General features: G+C 36.5%; 3 non-coding genes across 3 annotated transcripts; 2 read left to right on the forward strand and 1 right to left on the reverse strand.

The window, feature by feature from the left end:
• The first annotated feature begins 1263 nt into the window (after positions 1–1263).
• TRNAM-CAU (transfer RNA methionine (anticodon CAU)) lies at positions 1264–1336 on the forward strand. The gene has a single exon. It is a non-coding gene; the product is annotated as a tRNA-Met (tRNA).
• A 4948-nt stretch (positions 1337–6284) lies between these two features.
• On the forward strand, positions 6285–6356 carry TRNAM-CAU (transfer RNA methionine (anticodon CAU)). Its single transcript has one exon. It is a non-coding gene; the product is annotated as a tRNA-Met (tRNA).
• A 1584-nt stretch (positions 6357–7940) lies between these two features.
• On the reverse strand, positions 7941–8013 carry TRNAR-CCG (transfer RNA arginine (anticodon CCG)). Its single transcript has one exon. It is a non-coding gene; the product is annotated as a tRNA-Arg (tRNA).
• Between the last annotated feature and the right edge of the window lie 14930 nt (positions 8014–22943).

Genomic DNA, 22943 nt, shown 5'->3' on the forward strand with positions numbered 1-22943 from the left:
AGAAATCCAAATTGAAACAACTCTCAGGTTCCATTCCACATTAATTAGATGGGTAAAGTTGACAAAAGAGAAAAATGATACGTTAAGAGGAAAATAAGTACAGTTGTGCATTTTTGGTGGAGTTGTGAATTGTAATAACTTACGCCCATTCACTAAATTTGTTTATATTCTTTGACCCAATAATACTGCTCTCAGGCTTATGATCCAGAGTTATCAAAGGAAGAACAAAAGGGCATGCTGGGAGGAGGGAATTATAGCAATTCTTTCCAAGGTGTAAAGAACATTTTGTTTGTGTGTGAAGACTCTCCTCACCTCTCTCACAGACTATTTAATAGCTTTTTGGTTAATCTCTTCAATTCAAGTATCTCCCTACTCTAATAGATCCTCCATTCTGAAGTCAAACTGGTTTTCTTAAACCACTAGTATGATCAATCGTCTTCACCTCCCGTCCCTTTCGCTTTCAGGCACCTTATCTTGACTTTATTGTTCTTCCTCCAACTTCTCTCCATTTCCTGACTCCATACCTTTTCACTGTCTCCCAATATTAAATGCTCTCCCTCTTCCTCTTGGCCATCTGGCTTTCTAGTCCAACTTCAAGATTTGCCTAAAATCCCATCTGTATTTTTTTGTTTTTCCCTGTCCTCTACCTCCTACTCCTCCCAGTGTCTTCCTTTTGAGACTACAATTCATTCACATTGTATTTATCCTGTATGTACATAATTTATTTTATACGTTCTTTCCCGAAGTAGAAGGTGAACTCCTTAAAGGAGGGGATGGAGGCTGTATTTTTCTTTGTATCCCCAGAGTTTAGCAAAGTGCCTGGCTATAGTAAGCAGTTAATAAATGCTTGTTGGCTGACTAAGTACTGGAGAGAGAGAGAGGAGAGAGAGAGCCACTGTCTTCAAAGAGCTTATATTCTTTTGGGGAAATAATGTTGGGCAAAAAACAAAGGGATACAAATTATGGAATATATTTCCCTTCATAGTGGTCCTATAAAATGTTTCCATGAGATCTCTATGATGAAGAAATGTCATCTCCTTTATGGCTTGTAGAGAGAGCTTATCCTCATATTCAAGAAACCATGAAATAATGCAAGAGATAGACAAACAAGAAAAGGCCTAAGATTTCCTTCTAATATCTCGGTAAAAAAAAAAATTAATGTCAAGGAATATTATGAAAAATGAAAGAATTTAAAATAATATCTGATTTGAAAGCGAAGAACATTCTTACTGAAGAAGTTACAATTCGGCGGATTCGCTCAAGGCCTTCTTAGCGCAGTAGGCAGCGCGTCAGTCTCATAATCTGAAGGTCCTGAGTTCGAGCCTCAGAGAGGGCACAATGTTTTGAACTTGAGTAAAAAAAAAATTCTTTCCTCTCCCAAGCAGCATTTCTTCTTACAACACAAAGGTATTGAATAATGAATATGGTTTTCCGAATTACTCCGGATCAGAAGAATGGGGGAGGAAAATACGAAGGTCATTATTTCCATGGACCTCTAAAGTTGCAAGAGGAAAGATTTCTGCTCCGAAAGGAAAGTGGATCTGTGAACACTGGAAATTATCATTAAAATCTTAGTTTCCATCGAAAGAAATAAAATTCATCTGGGTCTTAACTCTTCTAGTCCTTTTCAATAATACATTAACTAATCTCGCCACTCCTCGCTCCACCTTCCCCAACACGTACACAAAATATGCAATAAGAAAAACAACAGCCTCATATCCATCCCAAAATGGTTGAAAGAAAAGAATAGAGAAAGCTACCCCTCAACTTTTCACCAGTTAAATGACTAATTTAATCTCCAAAGCGGGGAAAAAAAACACACACACACACACACACACACAAACACGTTGTTCTGATTCTTCTCTATCCAGTATAAGCAAGAACTATTCAGACTAGATTTTATTTTCTCTTCCCCTGAAGAGAGCAATCACTACAAATAAGTGTTTTAAGGTTTTATAAATTACCTCTCCCCATCCTTCCGGAGAAAAAATAATGCGGGAGGCTAAGGGGGAGTGTAAGAGAAAATACTTCATTTTCTAAATGGACTTAAACCACCTAATAATAGCTTCTTGTCTGGCCGAAGAAAAACAGATTTAAGGCAATTGATGTCTGGTTAAAAGGGAAATCACCGCCATCTGGTGGACATTTAGGCCAATGCAATTATAAAATATTGGGTATTTCAATGAATTGCTTCTCTACCCGGTTAAGACCATTGAAACTGGCTAAAAGCACAAGTAATAGGCCTAGGATTCCTTAGGAAATTATTTGAACTTAATCTTCAAAAAAATAACAGAAAGAAAGAGAACATGCGAGCACAGATGGAGAAGCAAGATATCAAATAATAAAATGGGGTGGTTGTGTAATAAGTAAAAAGCAATAGCTAACAGTTATATGGGACTACTGTCCTATATAACTTTGCTAAACGCTTTACGATTATTATCTCATTTGATTCTCACAACATCCTTGGAAAGTAGGTGCTATTATCCCCGTTTTATAAATGAAAGAAGCAGTGGTTAAGTGATTTGTCCAGAGTGATACATATAGTGTGTGAAGCTGAATTTAAATTCAAATCTTCTTGATTTTTTCCTTCCAGGTCCAACACTCTGTCGACTGCAGACAACTGAATGATCACCTGCCAAGGATGTTGTCGAGGGAATAAAATAATAATTTGAGACTGTTTTCTCCTGCTTTATGATTCATGGTTGTGACTTTTCACGAAAACATGACAAAAATAAGTACTTCTGTGGTATGCTAATTATGACACTTGCCTCATTAGTGAAAATCCTGGACTTGAACTTCAATAAAAATCAACCTTACTCTTTTTTATTTTCAAAAAAAACAAAATAACCCCAATTTGTGTGCCAGCTGGATATTCTCATCATTCCTGTATCAGCAGTTGGTTCTAATTAATTGTGAACCCCAAAGTTACTACTTCAGACTCAAAAAGAGATGAGATTATAGGGAAAATATGAGCTTCTGCTTTTTCACTCATAAATCACTGTTTCCCTTTTTCCTTTAAATCAATATCCATTTCACACCCACAGATGTAACTAATGTCCTGTCACAAATACTTTGTTGAGGACTTAAAAAAAAAAAATTATCAAAGTGAGTCAGTCTGAATTGAAGTAAAAAGTGTGTGAATTGATTCCCTGGAATAATTCTAGGGATAATCTCTTAACATTTAGAGATAGAAAATCACAGATTATATTTACCAAAAACAAATCATTCTAAATTTCTATTACTAATAAAATAATCATACTGATAGAGGAAAGAAATGTTCTATGTGTATATATCTACAGATAAACATTATCTATAGTGTATATCCATATATTTAAATACATGATATGATATAAATTTCAACAATTAATAAGATTTCTTGTGTTGTCTATGAACCAGATGACAGTCAATTAAAAGGAGTCAGATACCAACGAATGATTTGATATAAAATATAGTATTCATAATTCATAAATTCATATAAAAAAAGCAAAAACTGGGGGACAGCTAGTTGGTGTACTAGATAGAGCACCACCCCTGAAATCATGAGTATTGAGTTCAAATTTGACCTCAGACATTTAAGACTTCCTGGCTGTGTAACCCTGGCCAAATCATTTAACCCCAATTGCCTCAGGAAAAAAAACAACAAAATCCTGTTTTCGTGGAACTTATATTTTAATAAACGAAAATAACATAGTGTTTTAGGAGTTTCAGACTGGTGTTTAGCCTTGGGAAGATACAGTAATGGTGACTAGTCATAGGACAATTGATGAACTTGTCCTTATCAGAAATGATTGTATTGACTTGATTTCTGTTCTCATAATGAAGATGAAAATAATAGGTTCATAACAACATGGCAAGAAGATAGCTGGAGAGCAGCATGGTAGTTCTAAGGCCTACTAACTATGGTGACCTTTCACTATTAGAGAGTCTCAGGAAATCTGTCCTTAAAGCACAGCTATTCGATGATTTTATCAATGACTTGAAAGATTCAGTGCTCATCCTTATCAGGTTTTCATATATAGACAATAGAGAATGATAACTACACCTTGTGCCAAAATCCAGAAAGATCACAACAATAGGAGGTGGAGCAAATCTTACTTTAGTAACAGGTGACTGACCAATGAAAGTCAAATTCTTATGAGCATGTGCAGCAAATTCTGTTGATTTCTCATTTGGAGTATGATCACATGTTTTATGATTGTTTCCTGTCAGCTGATATGTGGCAAAAAGAAGTCTGTGATTATATACTGAATCAAAAATAAGTGTCTATAGAAAAGACTTCCATGAAGATAATTCAGTCCTTTTCTTTCCCAGATACCAAGCAAAAAGAATGGGTTTCTGATTGGTAGAAAGATCTTATTTCCTCTCTCACTTGGAGCTTGCATGAAGCAATAAACATATGGGATGATTGTTTTTTCTGTTTCTGTTTTATTTATTCTTTCCTGATCTGAGGAAAGGCGTATTAGAGAATAGTACAACCCTGTGAGTTGTTGGGAAAACTATCTCAAGAGAAGAGGGGATGAAGAAACGTGTTAAGCTTGGAGAAAATTTAGAGGGAACACCATTGCTGTCTTCAAATATTGAAGGTTTGTCCTGCAAAAGAGAACTCAGACTTCTGCCTAATACCATAGGATCAAAGACTGGAAGATGCAGAGAAGACTATTTGGGCTCCAAATAAAATAGCTCCTAATCATGAAAATGAATTACCTTGGGAAACAAAAGATTTTCTCGGAAGGTCTTCAAACAGAAACTGATTGAACAATCGCTAGGATGTTGTACAAAGGGATTTCTATTCATATGTATGTGGACTCTAGAAACTTTATGGTCCATTTCTCTTCTAGTTCATGATTTTCCTCAAGTTCATGTCCAAGTGAGATTCAATAAGCATTTATTAAGCACCTACTAAAGTCTGATGATATAAAGAAAAGCAAACAATACGTTTTATACCGGTCCCTACTCTCAAGGAAATCGCTATCTAATAGATAGACAATATTCAAACCAATAAATACAAATAACATATACAGAGGATAATTTGGAAGTAATCAACAGAAGAAGGCTTAGAGGCCATCCAGGGATGACGGGTCCTCTGCTCCCCCAAAGATTTAGTAGAGTTAAAAGAGATGAGGCAGAAGAAGCTCAAGGAATTGGGACAAGAAGTGGGAAAGGAAGAGAAATTGGCCCTGAGCATTGTCCTTTGAGCATGGTGGGGTGGGGGGAGAGGAGAGGAGAGTTGATGTAACCATATGAGAGAGCTTGGGATGTTTTAATGGTAAGCTGAATAGGAAAGGATTGTGCATAAACAAATTAAAGGAGGTGGGGAAGGGAAGGGAAATCTTTTCCAGTTTTTCCCTAGACTCAAGGTTCTTTGAGTCCTGATATCACTCTCCCATCTAGAAGCCACTAATGACTCAACTTTTTGTTTCTGAAGAGTTTTCTCAGAATCTTCATGATGGTCACCTAAGGGCTGCTAAACAGAGAGGAATAAAACTTATTAAGTAGTCTAGTAATAACTAGACTTTACAGTATATTCTCTTCGCTCCTTTTCTTTATCTTCTTTATTCTTTTAACATGAAAAAAATGGCAAAGGAAGATATTGAAGGATAGGTAGAGTTGAGAAATAATTTGAATTTTAAAATAAGAAATGTCAAGACAATTATGTGTGTGTATAATATAAACACACACACACACACATATATATACATATATTTATAACAGCATCTTTCATTTTCTGGGAAACTAAATAAGCTATATTTTAAATATATATATGTATACGTACATATATACACATACATTTATAACAGCATCTTAGAAACTAAGCTACATTTTAAATATGTGTGTATGTGTGTCTAAAGGAAATACCTAAAGAAAAATAACAGCTATTTTTAAAGCTTTTTATTTTCAAAAATATGTGTCTAGATAGTTTTCAACATTCCACCCTGGCAAAACCTTGTGTTCCAAATATGTGTGTGTGTGTATGTGTGTTAAACATGTGCAATTCTTCTATATATTCCATATTTCCTTCTTCTATATTTCCACAATTATCATGCCAAAAAAAATCAGATCCAAAAGGGAAAAAAAATGAGAAGGAAAACAAAATGCAAGCAAACAACAAAAAGAATGAAAATACAACGTTGGGATCCACATTCAGTTCCCACAATCCTCTCTCTGGTGTAGACGGCTTTCTCTGTCAACAAGACCATCAAAAGTAGCCTGAATCACCTCGCTGGTGAAAATAGCCACGGGAAATGACACCTATTAAAAGCACTTTTTAAACGTCTTTGTCGCGTAGCAGAGTGGCGCAGCGGAAGCGTGCTGGGCCCATAACCCAGAGGTCGATGGATCGAAACCATCCTCTGCTAACAGAAATCTGTTTTGATACGAAGGCAGAGATTTTATTCAGCCTTGGTATCATAAAAGAGGCTAAGCAATCGAAATATTGATGGGATTCCGGAACTTCCTCTCCATTCATGAAAAAAAAAAACAAAAAACGGTCGAGATTTCAGTTCAGCCTGGAGTGCGGAAAAAGTGCCCAGGAACACAAGATTGAAAACTAAAATCCGATTTCTCTTAGCCTCCGTCAAAACTGCACCCAAGGTGGAAACAAAACCAAAATACGCCTCCTCTCGATTCAAAGAGGGTCGTTGCCAAGGCGATGTACAAGTGAGGAGAATCTAAAAATGGAAACGGGGAGAAAAAGGAGGAGAGGGTCCTAGTCACTTAGTTTTGCAGGAGCACCACAAGACTGCCAAGAGATATTTTTTAAAGCGCCTACTGTGTGCAAAGCACAGTACTAGACTTTATACTGAGACAGGACTACTTATAAAGAAAGGATTCTAGCCATGTTTTTTTTTTTTTCATGCACCCCTTTGGCACTCTGGGGGAATCTATGGACAGTTTCACCGAATCAATAAAATGCCTAGCATTACAAAGTAAATCAAAGATTAATGAAAAGATGTATTTTTTTTCCTGGCTCATAGACCGCCCTCGCCTGTCCCCCTCCCTGAAATGCAGGTTTAAAAAAACCTCTCTTCCAAGGCAAATGAACCTCTTCTGACCCTCTTTTGTCCCCAGCGCCGCCTATTCTTCCCTCTGTAACATCTAATATTAAGAAGGAGCCAAATCTTTTCTGTCCGAAATTAAAAATACTTCATTGTGCAAAATTTTGTTCGACAGGCTTCTGCGAAATCATCAAAGATACCAAATCAAAATTTAGAAAGGCCGAACCTCTCTGCAAATACAAGTACCGCACCTTAACCTAATAAGCCAGATTCACGTTATAGACCACAGGAGAAAGTAAGCAAAGGTTTGTCACTGAACGGCTGACCGCTGGTTCTCAGAAAGCTACACAGTCGGCTGATCAGTCTTCTGAAAGGGAGAATGGGGTTAGGGTGGGCGCCGAGGAGCAGGAGAGAGAGGGAGGATTAGGAAATACCCCAAGTTCTTTTCCGAAAGCTGGCTGCAGTTTGAGCGCCTCGGCCTGCAGTCTTTATCTCTGAATCCTCGGCATCCTCTGGAGCTACCTTATGAGCAGGGCTTTTTCCTCATTGACTCCAGATGATACACGTGCCCATGGACATAAAAGGTAGTTCACTGTAAACAAAATCTCTTTGGCTCAGTCAGCTGACGAGGTCATGACTTTGAGGTGTGGGGAACACTCATTCCCCAGATCTGAGATGTGATTTTTAACATCTCAAAGCATTTTCTTCGTTATGACTTTGCGCTCCAACTGTGTGTACGTCTCAGGGAACCCTGAGTTTTTAATGTCGTTGCTCTAGAAGAATCCACGTTACCGAAGCTTTCCCATGGATGTAAATTAGAATTGCTTTACTCTTAGGGATACTTTTCACCTAGTGTGGTGGGGTTAGATTAAATCGAAAAGGAAGGATAGCCTAGTATGGGTAGGAAGGCTATCCTGAATCTGAAACAGAAAAACACAACCCACACGACCACGAAGGGATTCGAACCCTCAATCTCCTGATCCGGAATCAGGCGCCTTATCCATTAGGCCACGCGGCCCCTCTGGGAACAGGGTTCTTTTTATTTTTTCCTGTTCTTTCCAGTAGGAAAAAAAAAAATGAGGGATGTTTTTGGAGAATTTAATTATCACTATTTCATTGACTCTATGGCATTTATTATTCAATCTTGCTTTTTTCAACCTATTCCGTGCAAAGATTTTAGTGTAAAGCTAGCAACAAACCTTCTCTGATGATCTAGTGCTCTTTATTTAATGTTTTCAACAGCAGCGGGATGGGACTAGCCAGGGTGAGAGGGAAGACTATATAGAAGAAAGAGGACAGGATTTGAAATCAGTCAGGCAATATCTCATTTTCCAATCCAACCTTTGACATTAATTTTGAGACCCTATGAAAGTCATTTAGCTTCAATAAGCCACAAATTCCTCATCTTCAAAGACCATAACTGATACTTTACTGGGACATTGAGAAAACTAATTAATAAAGAAACAAATTATTTACTTACTATTTGTCACTCATTGTGCATTCTGGGGATTACAAAACAAAATAGTTAAGACTAACAATCACCTGGAGGAATTTCCTTTCCAATAAAGGACAACAAAATTGGGGAATGGTAGTCTGTTCCAGTCAGATACTATAATGTATCCAAAATTTAAAAGGAGGGGTCAGCTCTTCACCCAATTATTGTATATAACACAATACTTCAATTCTTGATTCCTTCATCAGATGAGAATGCCTCTTTGAATTTAGATATCGATCAATAAAATGGGTAAACTACACCAGAACGATCACTACAGACCTTTATTGCATTCTTCAAAAGTATGAATTAGTTGTAAACAATTCCTAAGCACCTCTATTGAATCAATCAAAGATTTGAGGATTCTAGGGATGAGTAGCTTCTAGTCATTGGATTGAATGACATGAGGAAAAGTACTGAAATTAGCTGAAAAAGTTAGATATACCACTAGACCAGAATATATCACAAGTATATCAGATTTGGCCAGAAAAGGAATAACTATGCTTTTTGAGGATATGAATTGTTTGTGCCCTTGGGGAATCTAGTAAACTTACAGGGAGTGATTCATTCCTAACCCTCCCTCACCTTCATAGATCATGTCAATAGGAGAGATTGCACCTATAGCAAACATGATATCCATCTAGAAGTTAAGAGAACACAAACTAGACCCACTTTATAGATGCTGTAACCCAGCAATTGTATTAGAAAAGATCAATATGGCAAAGATGATATAGTAAACCTGACTCCTTTTGCATTTGTTCCTTTTTCTTACCAGAGATGAAGAGTCCCTAAGAATGAACTTTCCATGACCTGAAAGTTCCAAAAGTCTATGAGCACTGGACCTCCCAGCAGAACATTGCCTCAACTACATGAAAGGAAAGGAGAGAAAGGAAAAAAAAAATAGATAAATGCCCTGTGCTGTTAAAAATAAAAACACATCATGGTGGGACCAGAAATTCTGAACTTTGCCAACCTATTAGTTCGTTGGAGTACTTGTTCAACAGATCTCAATAGCTCTGGGAAAATGTAATATTCAATATAAATGTAAGAATGTTTCTGTATTTTTTTATGGCTTCCTCAGAGGTCATAGCTTGCCACATACTTGATGCTTATATTGTACATTGAACACATGTGCATGAGTTACATAAAGCTTTATTCAAGGGATTTTTCCAAAATAAAAATTCATAGTGGTCAAATTTAAATCAATAAATTTGTCATCTGTGGGATAGGCCCACAGAATCAGTGTGTGCTCACAGAATCTTTGGGGTATTAAAAGGGCAGACATCAAGTGAGCATTTGATGTGCTGAATTAGGGCATCTTTCTAGGAGCTGGATATGCTCACTGGCCTTTTCTTAATGGATATACACTTTACTAAAATGACAAAGCAACTATTATTGCTATTGACTATTTCACCCCTGATTTGCATGAGGGATATGTTAAAGGTGATTGGCAGCCAAGAGTAAGAAAGATAGATTCTTGTTTGGAGGAGATTTTTAGAAATTCTATAGGCAGTTACAGAAGATAGCTCTATGAACCATAAAGAGCCATGGAAAGAGCTCTGCCCCTCTCTTTGTCATTTCTTCCAGTGCTTTTCTCTCTTGGACTTTGAACAAGAATGATTAGATACTCCCCCCCTCCCCACCGTACCTCCCAAATCTCCCTGTTCTCCAAAGTCTTCACCCTTCCTAACTAAACTATTCTAGGGGATGTGGAAGTGTGATTTAGAGTAAAGCAGACATAACTTCAAATATTCTCTCAGACCTGTATTAGCTTCATGACTTCACAACATGTCTTCATACCTTTCTTTACATTTCCCTATAGAATGGAAATAGTAGGATAGTATCTCCCTCCCAAGTTATACGGATCAAATGAAATAATATATTCATGAGATACTTTCCAAATCTTAACGTACTACATAAATGTTAACCATCAATATATGTCTCCTATCTCTCTGATCTTTCCTGGACACAATTTTTGCCTGTGGCATCATGTACTTTTGCTGATTAATGGATGGAGACACAAGAGCTATGAGTCAAACAATGGAAAGATAGTTTTGGAGTAATGGGTATGAAATATCACTGAGGAGAAATGAAATGGTAAAAGTCCCCCTTCTAATTCTCATTAAATCTAGAGGAGAAGAGGAGGGTTCTATTGAGAGTAATGAGAAAGAGAGAAGGAAAGAAGTTTAAGATGAAGATCACTTTGCCTACAGAAGAGTTAAAGTGGAAAGAAGGTCTCCACAGGCCTTCATATTTTTGAAGATTTATAGGAATAAACTAATACAAAGAACAGAATCAAATCAAAGTGTTTAAGCTGAAGTGATCATGAATGTTCAAGCAGAAGGGGATAACATTTGTGTAAATATACAGAGAAAAAATGGAGATGGTGAATCATTAAAAAAAAAAAAGTATGGTGACACGAAGAAAGCATGGAACTTTGACACAAGTTAATGTGTTAATGACACACAAGTTAATGACACCATTAGTTTTCCTTGTGAAGTTAAGAGAGTTATGAGATAAAAATTATCACCATCAACAATACCACAAGCTTTTATAGAAGAGAAGCAGTGTGGTAAAGAGGACAGAAATCTAACCTAAAGTTAGGAAAAGCTAAGCTCTAGTCCTATCTCTGACACCTAAAGGCCATATAATCCTGGGGAAGTCACTTAACTTCTCAATGCTCTATGAACCTGTTGTTTTCTCCTTCGTTCTTGAAGAGCACCATGATGACAGGGAGCTGACATCATGATATGCAAGTGAATTAAACTTATTTTTTTAATTTTTAAGTTTTTATTTACTTTTAAAAAATATTAATAATAGCTTTTTATTTTCAAAATACAGGCAAAGATAATTTTCAGCATTCACCCTTGCAAAACCTTGTGTTCATTTTTTTCTCATCCCCCTATCTCCCCATTTCCATTCCCTAACCATCAAGCAAACCAATATAGGCCAAACATGTGCAATTCTTCCACACATATCTCCACATCCATCATGCTGCACAAGAAAAATCAGATCAAAAAGGAAAAAAAATGATAAAGAAAAAAAATCAAGCAAACAACAACAAAGGTGAAAATACTGTGTTGTGATCCACATTCAATCCCTCTAGTTCTCTTTCTAGATGCACTTGACTCTCTCCATCACAAGTCTATTGGAATTAGCCTGAATCATCTCATTATTGAAACTCTTGAAAAGAACCACATCCATCAGGATTGATCATCACATAATCTTGTTGCTGTGTACAGTATTCTCTTGCTTCTACTCACTTCACTTAGCCTCAGTTCATGTAAGTCTATCCAGATCTTTCTAAAAGCATCCTGCTGATTGTTTCTTATAGGACAATAATATTCCATTACATTCATCTACCATAACTTATTCAGCTATTCCCAAACTGATACTACTCTGTTTCCAATTCCTTGACACTACAAAAAGGACTGCTACAAACATTTTTGCAATGTTTGTGGCAGACCTTTTCATAGTGACTAAAAACTGGAAGTTTTTACAGTTTAAGGTGATTTCAGGAACTCCCCTCCTTTGAACTATTTCCTTTTTTGGGTATCTGTGTTTGATCTATGGAAACATAACTTTTTGTTGGTTTTCACAATATGAATTGATGATTCAATAAAAGAAATTAAATTGCAACGGTCAGTAAGTTATAAAGAGAGCTGGGACAGAATAGTGTAATATCCATATAGCCAACAGTTTAAGGAAAATTTCTGTACTTTCAAGGTCTCAGTGCCCTTCACATAGATATAGAGATCTATGCGTATCAATTGGAGAATGGCTGAGTAAATTATGGTATAAGCATGTTATGGAATATTATTGTTCTGTAAGAAATGACCAGCAGGATGAATACAGAGAGGCTTGGAGAGACTTACATGAACTAAATGAAATGAGCAGAACCAGGAGATCATTATACTTCAACAACGATAGTGTATGAAGATGTATTCTGAAGGAAGTGGATTTCTTTGACAATGAGAGGATCCATTCCTCTCCAATTGATCAGTGATGAACAGAATCAGCTACACCCAGAGTAAGAATACTGGGAAATGAGTGTGGAACACAACATAGCATTTGCACTTTCTGTTGTTGTTTACTTGCATTTTTGTTTTTCTTCCCAGTTTATTTTTATCTTCTTTCTAAATCCAATTTTTCTTGTGCAACAAGATTAACTATATAAATATGTACACATATATTGTATTTAATATATACTTTAACATATTTAACATTTGTGGGACTGCCTGCCATCTAGGGGAGAGGGTGGAGAGAAGGAGAGGAAAAGTTGGAACAGAAGTGTTTGCAAGGGTCAATGATGAAAAATTACCCATGCAAACATTTTTGCATATATGGGTCCTTTTCCTTTTTTAATGAGCTCTTTGGGATACAGACCCAGTGGAGACACTAAAGGATCAAAGGGTATGCATAGTTTGATAGCCCTTGGGGCAGAGTTCCAAATTGCTCTTCAGTGTGGTTGGATCAGTTCACAGCAATGAGTTGGATTTAGATGAGGAGGACTGTAGAAAGTCATTTGCCTCACTTTCCCCTCCTATGCCATCTGAGTTCCGTGGCAAAATATAGGTCAGGACAATTGGAGATGGCCCTCAGGAAATTGTGTCAGACAATAACTAGAAGAGAAATATTAATTTCCTCATTGGGAAGTTCCCTATTCCAATGAAATCCCTTGCCTATCTCTATATCTATGTGAAGGGCACTGAGACCTTGAAAGTACAGAAATTTTCCTTAAACTGTTGGCTATATGGATATTACACTATTCTGTCCCAGCTCTCTTTTTAACTTACTGACCGTTGCAATTTAATTTCTTTTATTGAATCATCAATTCATATTGTGAAAACCAACAAAAAGTTATGTTTCCATAGATCAAACACAGATACCCAAAAAAGGAAATAGTTCAAAGGAGGGGAGTTCCTGAAATCACCTTAAACTGTAAAACTGGTTGTGTATTTAAAGATGCTGAAAGTAAGATAAAAGCCACAACTTAGTTGATGTATACATGTTTAATTGCTTATGAATAGTAACTTCTCCATCTCTGTGTGGAATTAAGCAGCCATTTTCTGAACATGCAATTCTATGAATGGAAGGGGGGAAATATACCAAGGAGTAATGTGTAGAAGTCAGCCAAGAAGCATGTGAGACACCTTGTATCCCAAACAATGGGGAATAGAGGAAAGGACTAGCTATCAGGAATAGGATAAAAAAGTTCTCCCAGCTTAGGGGTTTGGGGATATGGAGATGGGGATGTGTTCAGCCTAGTTCCACACTCAATTCCTGAAGGAACTTATTAAAAGTTGAAACTCTTTCATTCATCCAGTCCATTCACTGCATGGACTCTTTTTCCTGAGTCCTTTTCTGAATTCAAAATTTTGTTTTCAATAATATCATGCTCGCTAACTATGGTGTTCCTTAAGTTTCTACTCTGGATGTTTGTTTGTTTTTTTCTCTTTCTTCTTTGATCGCTTCCATTCTGTTTTGTGTTGCTCTATTCTCTTTTCTTTTTTCTCTTTTTCTCTCCCTCTCTACTCCTCTCTCAACCACAGATCTGAACATTTCATTCTCCTACTTCATCAATTCTAAATTTGCTTTCCTTATTACCATTAGGATAGAAGATTTTCTCTGGTTTGCTTTTAAAGGGCTTCATAATCTGGTCCCAAACTATTTTTTCTAGTTTTATTACATAATAATTCTTGTACCTGCTGAGGCTGGGAAGAGAACCCAAATGGTTGGGGGATGCAGACTAATATTGTGAGATGTCTCAAAAGAATTTGTAGGTTTGAACCCATATCAAAGTCAAAGGACAAAATTTATTGTAATTGTAATACCAATTGAAGTGGACTAAGTTCCAAAAGGATTTAGCAAAGAACCAGGAGTAAAGAGACAAATTTATCCAGTTCTTTATGTCACTGATATGCCAATTTTATGTCCTACAGGTAGAACTAAGAAGTGGTCCCAGGAATTTGGTTATCACTGACCAGCAGATTATGTATCTGACAGTCAGCAATGTTTGCAGGACTATTCTAAGGCCAAAACACTTTAAAATCACTTACAGACAAATTGTCAGAAAATAGCACTTTAAGGTCAGAAGGTCTTACTAATATATCTCTCCTAAAATCTAAGGGAAGCAATATTATTATATTTTTAGATCAGAAGACTTTTACAATCATTGACAGATTGTTAAAACAATAGCACTCTAAAGGGGGTGGGGGGAAAGAAGAGGGGAGAAAGGGGAAAGGGAGGACCTCTTTACCAGAAGCTATATTCACATCATACCCACTTAATTTTACTTTGATGTTCTTTCATGCCTGTGTGTGGAATAGAGAGATATGGTGAAGAACTTACAGGAATGTATGAATCTTTTTCTGTATTTTATTTTTTATTATTTCTATGTCTCTGTGACCTACATAAGAACTGTGTGTGCAAGCCAATATTTACTTAAACTTTAGATACATTTACTTAACCAGAGATGATGATGTTTATCCTTGTTTAATGCTATCAATATTTAGATTATTAAATGCCTTCAACTCAGTAATTTGAAGTTTGAAAGTCTGATGGATGATTCCTCTCAGAGTCAGGGAAACTGAAAATATTCCATTCTAATCTGCCTTTGGCACCAATATTTGACATTCAATTAGGGGAGAGGGCACCTATTTTTCAATGCTCCCCAACCTATGATGTAATCCTTTGTAACAGAAACTATAAAAACTGTTTATCTTTACTACTTCTTTAGCCCTTCTATCATGAGCTTTCTCTCTTTCCTCCTCGAGGTGGAATTGCTCATTCTCATGAGAATTTATTAATAAACAACCTTTTTGCTTTCTACTGAGTGATCTCTGAGTAGTCATTTTGGGTAAGGGTCTTTGACATCCCTCACACCTGGAATGCAATTACTTTTCTTCTCTATCTCATGGAAACCCTCACTTCCTTCAAAACTGAATTCAAGTATCATATTCTACAAGAAACTTTTCCTGATCTCCACAACTTTTCATGTCCATTGTATTTACTTTAAATATTTTCTTGCATACACTTTGTGAAATCACACAGCTCTCCTCCTAAATACTTTTAAAATTAAATTAGCCTAAAACCTTTGAACTTCTAATAAAAAGAAACATGTCTTTCCTCCTGAAGTCTCAATTCCAAGGCAGTCTCCCACTTCTGAAGAACTCCAAGAGTTAAATAGGGTATGCACTCATTAGGTAAAAGACCCTTGATTGATCCACGTTGGTGTAATTAGGATTAGGACCTCATTAAGTCTCTGTTTCAGTTATCTCTTTTCAGTTAACTCTCAGCTCTACCTGTCCTGATTATTCTCTCCCAGTCTCCAGTCTCAATCTGTATTTGCTTTCAAATGTAAGACCTTTCAAATGTAAGTCATGTAGAGATTTTTAGAAATGAAAACTTCAGATTCAAATTCTTGCAGTGAGTGGAGGAAGACTTTATTACATTTTTTACAAGAATTGAGTTGATACTCCTGTAAGAGAGCACACAAAGTTTACAGGAACTAGAATTAGCAGTTATATTCTATAATTCTGCCCTAATTCCAACTTCTTCTCCTCAGGGTTTCCATTGGAGGAGATCTTCCCAAAGTTTAACATTTCATGACACTCCCTCTACATATACTCCTTGATAAATATTTTTAGAGTCAAACAGATGAGTTCAAATCCTCTCTCAGATGTGTATTAGCTTCATGACTTCACATCATGTGAAATCCTTTCTTTGCCACTTCATAATATGTTCAAAAATGATGGATGTCTCCTCCTTTTGGGAGGAGGAATTACTATACATGAGGCTTATTAAGCATGCTCGATTAAAAAATTTAGTTGTCCTGGGGCATAAATCCAGGTCTTTTGCACTCAACCAACACCTGTGTTACTTCTGTTGACTCAAAATATTGTTCAGTCAGTATGTACTCACCCTAAAGCTTATATTACATCCTTTTCTGAGAAAAAAAGAGAACAGAGAAAGAGGCTGTAAGACTTTGAAGCTCTTCAATTGTGGAAACAAAACCTTATAATTTTACTTCTCACAATAATATATCCAAAGATGAACTGACTTCATCTTCCCTGTGGAACTTTCCCCTCTTTTGAATTTCCCTATTACTAACAAAAATACCACCATGCTACCATTCTACCATTCTTCCAGTTACTCAGATTTGAAATCTAGGTATCATAATTGTCTTCACTCTCAGCTTCTATAACCAATCTGTTGTCATAGCTTGTTGATTTTACCTTCTTAATAGCGATCAAATATTTCCCTTCTTTCCTATGCTACTGTCATCATACTGGTGAAGATGCTTACCATTTTAAGCCTGTACTATTGAAATACCTTCCTGATGATTTTGCATTCTCAGATCTCTCTGATGAATCTTAACTGCTGCCCCAGCTCCAATATCGTGACTTTCTGTCTCTCCCTGTCTCTTTGTCCTTTTGTCTCTATCTCTGTCTTTGTTTCTCTCTGTCTCACAAAAGGATCTTTTCCACGTATATCTTATCTGAAACAAATCCAATCATAAGGACTTTTCCCATGCATACCTTATTCAAGATTATACAAACATTTAGCATCTCATCTAAGACTATACAATATTTCTACTCTTCCCAATTCTCCTGGTTTTTTCCCCCCACACTTATTCTTTCTTTGTTAGAATTCTTACAAAGTGCTAAGTTACTGGAATTAAGAGAGACAATAATTATCTAATTTAGCATGGTACTTAACAGTTCTCTAGTTCACTAATGTACTTAGTACTTATTAGAGTTCCACAAGATTCATATCTTTAAGAGATCATATATAAGGAGAAGCCCACTGGAGGACAAGCCCACTAAGACACAGCCCACTCTCGGAGGCAGAGTCAGATAGATTCCATATTCCACCTTTGTGCTGGCTGGAGATTTGAAGGGAGCTAGAGGCTGAAGAAGCAGAGGCAAAGGACTAGCAGCAGGAACCAAGGAGAAAGATAGACCTCTAAGAAAGCTAACCAGGCCTAAGGAAGGAGACAAGACTTAAAAGGAAACAATAAAGGATTTGGACTTTAACTTCTGGCTGAATTTGAGGTAGTTATTACTCTGAACTGAAACTAATGCTGCCTTCAGAAGCTCCCCAAGAAACCTGCTTCCAGAGAACATTATATTTTAGAGAACATTACATCTCTTTTCTATATAAAACCTCTCCTTAAGAGCAATCTGGAATTATGCCCCCAAAGTTATCAAACTGTGCATACCCTTTGATCCAGCAGTGCTCCTACTGGGCTTATACCTCAAAGAGATACTAAAGAAGGGAAAGGGACCTGTATGTGCCAAAATGTTTGTGGCAGCCCTGTTTGTAGTGGCTAGAAACTGGAAAATGAATGGATGCCCATCATTTGGAGAATGGTTGGGTAAATTGTGGTATATGAATGTTATGGAATATTATTGTTCTGTAAGAAATGACCAGAAGGATGAATACAGAGAGGCTTGGAGAGACCTACATGAACTGATGCTAAGTGAAATGAGCAGAACCAGGAGATCATTATATATTTCAACAATGATACTATATGAGGATGTATTCTGATGGAAGTGGATTTCTTTGACAAAGAGATCTAACTCAGTTTCAATTGATCAATGATGGACAAAAGCAGCTACACCCAGCTACACTGGGAAATGAGTGTAAACTGTTTGCATTTTTGTTTTTCTTCCCCGGTTATTTCTACCTTCTGTATCTAAGATATATTGTGACACATTTAACATGTCTGGGACTGCTCACCATTTGGGGGGCGGGGAGGGAGGTTAGAGGAAGGAAGGGGGAAGGGATGGAGGGGAAAAATCGGAACAAAAGTGAGTGCAAGGGATAATGTTGTAAAAAATTACTCTGGCATGGGTTCTATCAATAAAAAATTATTTAAAAAAAATTTTTAAACTTAAAAAAGAAAAGAATAGGGACTGTAATAAAAAAAGATGTAACTATAAAAATAAATAAATAAAATCTCTCCTTAGTATGCTGAGCTGCTGCTGCCTCCCTTAACAATCAGACCCCAGTGGTATGTTATTCCTTGCCCCAAGTAAATGCCCAAATATATGCCCTTGCTTGGGTTGGAGACTGTCTGAGCCTGAATTCTTTCAAAGATGGAACTACAATATAAGCTCCATTCTATTCACCCAACTGTCAAACTTCCTAAAACTCAAGACTGACTAGATCACTGCCACTATGCAATAAATTCCAGAGTTTTCTTATTATCCCCTCACTGTTTTCTTTCCCCTTTCCTCTCCATACATTCCCAATAAAACAACCCTAGTTTAAGCAATCGCTATCTCTCTCCTGTACTATTGCAATAACTTTATACTTGGTCTTTCTCCTATAAAACTTTTCCCAGTCCAATCAATCCATTCTCCACATAGCTACTGTATGGATCAGAATGGTGACTGATCACCATTTAATTAAAAAAAAAAAAAAAAGGCTGGAGATATCTCTAGGAGCAAAACAAAAGTTCGTTACACATTCTCAAGAGAAGTAGCCTTCCCTCCAGTCAAACAAGCAATGGAAAGGAGGAGACACCTTTGGGACAAGTTTGACACTTTAAATAGTCCCTAACTCAAATACCCCTCCCACACTGACCCTCATCCTGAGGGTCTTACATTCTAAACTCAAGAACTCAGGAAATTGAACTTTGGCCAATAAGTACATAGCTGCCCATATTTTTTGAGATAGTGAAGATAGGACCCTGAAACTCTAAAACTCCTTAAAGGAGAAAATCTTCAACTTTGCCTCAGTGAGGGACCCTGCCCAAGGGAAACAAGACAGTTTGATTCTATTATCTAGGTGGGGTTGGTTCAGTCCCGAGCAAAAGAATTCCAACCCTATTAAATTAAAGGAACTCATTCAATTTTATTCAACTTCCAGCTCAAGCTGAAATCCAGCTTGTAGATGAGCCAACTTTGGCTGTCCCAGCCCCCACTAAGACCCAATATAATAGCTTCCTTCAACGAAGGTCTTTTACAGATGGTCCTTGGTAGCTCATTCAGCTGCCAAGATTTCCTGTCCACTGAGAACTGCATTCTCTCAGTGCAAAATTCCATTTTCCCATAGATCTGCCATTACAGAAGTCAGTCTCTGGGTAAATTGATTTCTATCTAATAATAAACTTTCATTTTGCAACTAATATTCAGGAATGAGTGAATCCTAAAACTTGCAGCCATTTTAAAGGGGATTCTTAACAACTCTCTTAAAGACACTAATCTAGACCACTCAAACAGCATCAGTAGGAAGAAAATGATGTCATGGGAGAATAGCAGGAAGGGGACTTAGTTATGTCCTTGAGTCAATGCCCAAAGACTTTCAGGCCTACTCCAACTCTGGGATAGATGAAGCCTTACTCGATTTTCACAACTGTCTTCAGAGATCTCATTCTATCTCATTCACTACTATAGAGAAAATTTTCAGTATCCTTTCTAGTTACTGCCCAAATAAAGCATCATGGAGTTGAAGTTATGGGGTACAATTCTCCTTGCACCAGGTCACGATAATGATGGGGTGCTACCCCAATAGTATATTGGGGTTATATAGTGTTGGAAGTTGTCTCAAAAGAATTCATAGGCATAAATCTTTTCCAAATCAAGGATCAAAGATTTTTCTACACTGCAAAAAGCTATTCCAATACATAACAGTCTTTAGCTACGAAAAGGGATTTTAGCAACAAGGGGATAACAAGTTCCCTAGCAGTAACCAGAAGAAAGACACATTAAAAGGAAAACTCCACAAATTAAGAGTATGCATTGACTGGTCGGATAAATTCATAGAGAAATTAGCAAGGATCTAAAGTACAAGCATATCTTTTATAGGGGAATTATAAGCTCTGGGGTTTGGCTCATAACTTGGCTGTCTGATTGGTTAAATAAAGTTGTGATTTCCATAGATCTCCATCTGAGGTAGGCCTGTATGCAAAAGTTTTGTAAAAATCAAAAGCCTTTTGTTGAATAAAAGGCCTTCTTAAGAACAAAAGCCCTACTTAAGACTAAGATGATTCTATCAGTATTCCTTCCCATTTGTTTCAGAAACTAGGCTTCCAGATAGTATACAGCTTACCTGCCTTTTTAATTGATTGATGAGGTCAATGCCCATCTAGTTAGCCAAGACCTCATCAATCAATTAAACAGACAGGGAAGCTGCATATCATTTATTCACTCAATAGTATGACATGCCCCAGCAGTAGGGGATAGACATATATATCTGATAACTCAGCAGATGACATACATAATATGAACATACATATACACATATGTGTGCCATAGAGAGTAACAAAAAAGAAGATAAACTTTTACAAAGCAGTTGGGTGCCAGTTTGGTGATATATAAGGAAACAGTACTTTCTTTAACAATCAGTCAGATATAAGTATTTGTTAAGGGCCTACTTGTACTTTATCAGCTAGAATAAAGAGAAGGGGACAAATGGAGTTAGTTACATGTTCTCTTATTCCATAATGTCTGATTCTTCATGATTCCAATTTGAAGGTTTTCTTGGAAACTTGACTTGATTTATCAATTCCTTCTGAGGCAAACAGGGTCAAGTGGCTTGCCCAGGATCATACAACTACTAAGTGTCTGAGGTCATATTTGTACTCATGAAGATGTCTTCTTTTAAAAAAAAAATAGCTTATTATTTTCAAAATATATGCACCCTTGCAAAACTTTGTGCTCAAATTTTTTCTCCCTTCCTTCCCCCCACTTCCTTTTCCTAGTTAGCAAGTAATCCTTTGGAGGATTAAATAATACAATTCTTCTTCTTCTTCTTTTTTTTTTTAAATACAATTCTTCTTAACATACTTCCACATTTATAATGCTGCACAAGAAAAATCAAATCAGAAAGGGAAAAAATTAGAAAGGAAAAAAAAAGCAAGCAAAGAACAACAATAAAAAAGGTGAACATTGTTGTGATCCACATTCAGTCCCCATGATCCGCTTTCTATATGCAGATAGTTCTCTCCATCACAAGTCTATTGGAATTGATCTGAATTACCTCATTGTTGAAAAGAGCCATATTCATCAGAACTGATTATCACATAGTCTTGTTACTCTATACAATGCTCTCTTGGTTCTATTCACTTCACTTAGCATCAGTTCATGCAAGTCTCTCCAGGTCTTTCTGAAATCATTCTGTTGAATGTCAAAGATTTCTTTATTTCAATCCCATGTAGCTGTTCACAGCTGCTTTTAATAGACCTTTTTTATCTCTTAAAAAAAAAAATCTTCCTTCAACACTACCGAAGTAATTTTCCTAAAATGTTGGTCTGATTTCAGTGGCTATCAAATAAAATATCCCTTTTGGACAATTAAAAATCTCACAACCTGATGATATTTAGAACTTTGGTTATACATTACTACTCTACAGTACATTAATACTTTCTAACTCAGACAAACTTGGCCTTGTTGCTCCTTACAGTTGATATTCTATTTCCTATCTCCAAAAAATCTTTGAATTGTTTTTTTCTAAGGCCTGGAAGGCATATCTTCCCTGCTTCCACCTCTTAGAAATTCTGGATTCTCTAAGACACAGGTTGAGTATATTGCCTTTTGCGCCAGACCTTTCTTGGTGGTCCCTGAAATTACTAACACTTTCCTAATCCCAAGCTACCTTGTATCTGTTTTTTATGTTTTGTGTTCATGTGCTTAGAATGTAACATCTTTGAGGGTAGAGGCTATTCCCATGTCTTATTTTGATGAATCTGCAAGATCATCTTTAAGAGCTAACTTAAACAGCACATCCTGGGATTCCAGTGGAGAATGAAAGCAATTTATACAGTAATAACATTATAAAGAAAAATAACTTTGAAAGATTTGAGAACTCTGATCAATGCAATGGCTAACCATGATTCCAGAAGATTAATGATGAAGTGTGATTAGAACTTCCCTGTAGAGGGCTGATGTGATGAACTCAGGGCACAAAATGAAAACACGCTGTTGTACATAGCAAATGTCTGGATTTGTCTTTATTATAAATTTATTTATTTATTCATTTAATTTAACAATAATCTTTTATTCTTACTACATGTCTCACCTTTATTAAAATAAAAAAAGAAAACCCTTGTCACCTATATGTATTTGAATTGTGCTTTTCTCTCTCTCTCTTTTTTTTTTTTTTTAGCTTTTCTATTGGAGGAAGCACAGGAAGGAAAGGGGGAAGCTAGCAATACTGATGGCAAAAAAGAAGAAAAAAATGTCACTGAAGCATTTTTTAATGCATAGAAAAGAAAAGAAGGAAGTTTAAAAAGAAACCCCAACTAGCAGCGAGGGAGCAGGATTTGTGAGTTAAAGAGTAATTATATTAACTAGGGGAGGTTGGGAATCACAAAGAAAGGAATCTTTCCTGCATCATTAGGACATTTCTGAATTTATTGTAAACATTTAGTTTTTTAAAAGATATATATAGTGGAGATTCATAGTTTCATATGTAACATTTTTCTATTATACTTTGTGGACATTTGG

This window comes from Antechinus flavipes, chromosome 1, assembly GCF_016432865.1.
Source record: "Antechinus flavipes isolate AdamAnt ecotype Samford, QLD, Australia chromosome 1, AdamAnt_v2, whole genome shotgun sequence".
NCBI lineage: Eukaryota > Metazoa > Chordata > Mammalia > Dasyuromorphia > Dasyuridae > Antechinus > Antechinus flavipes.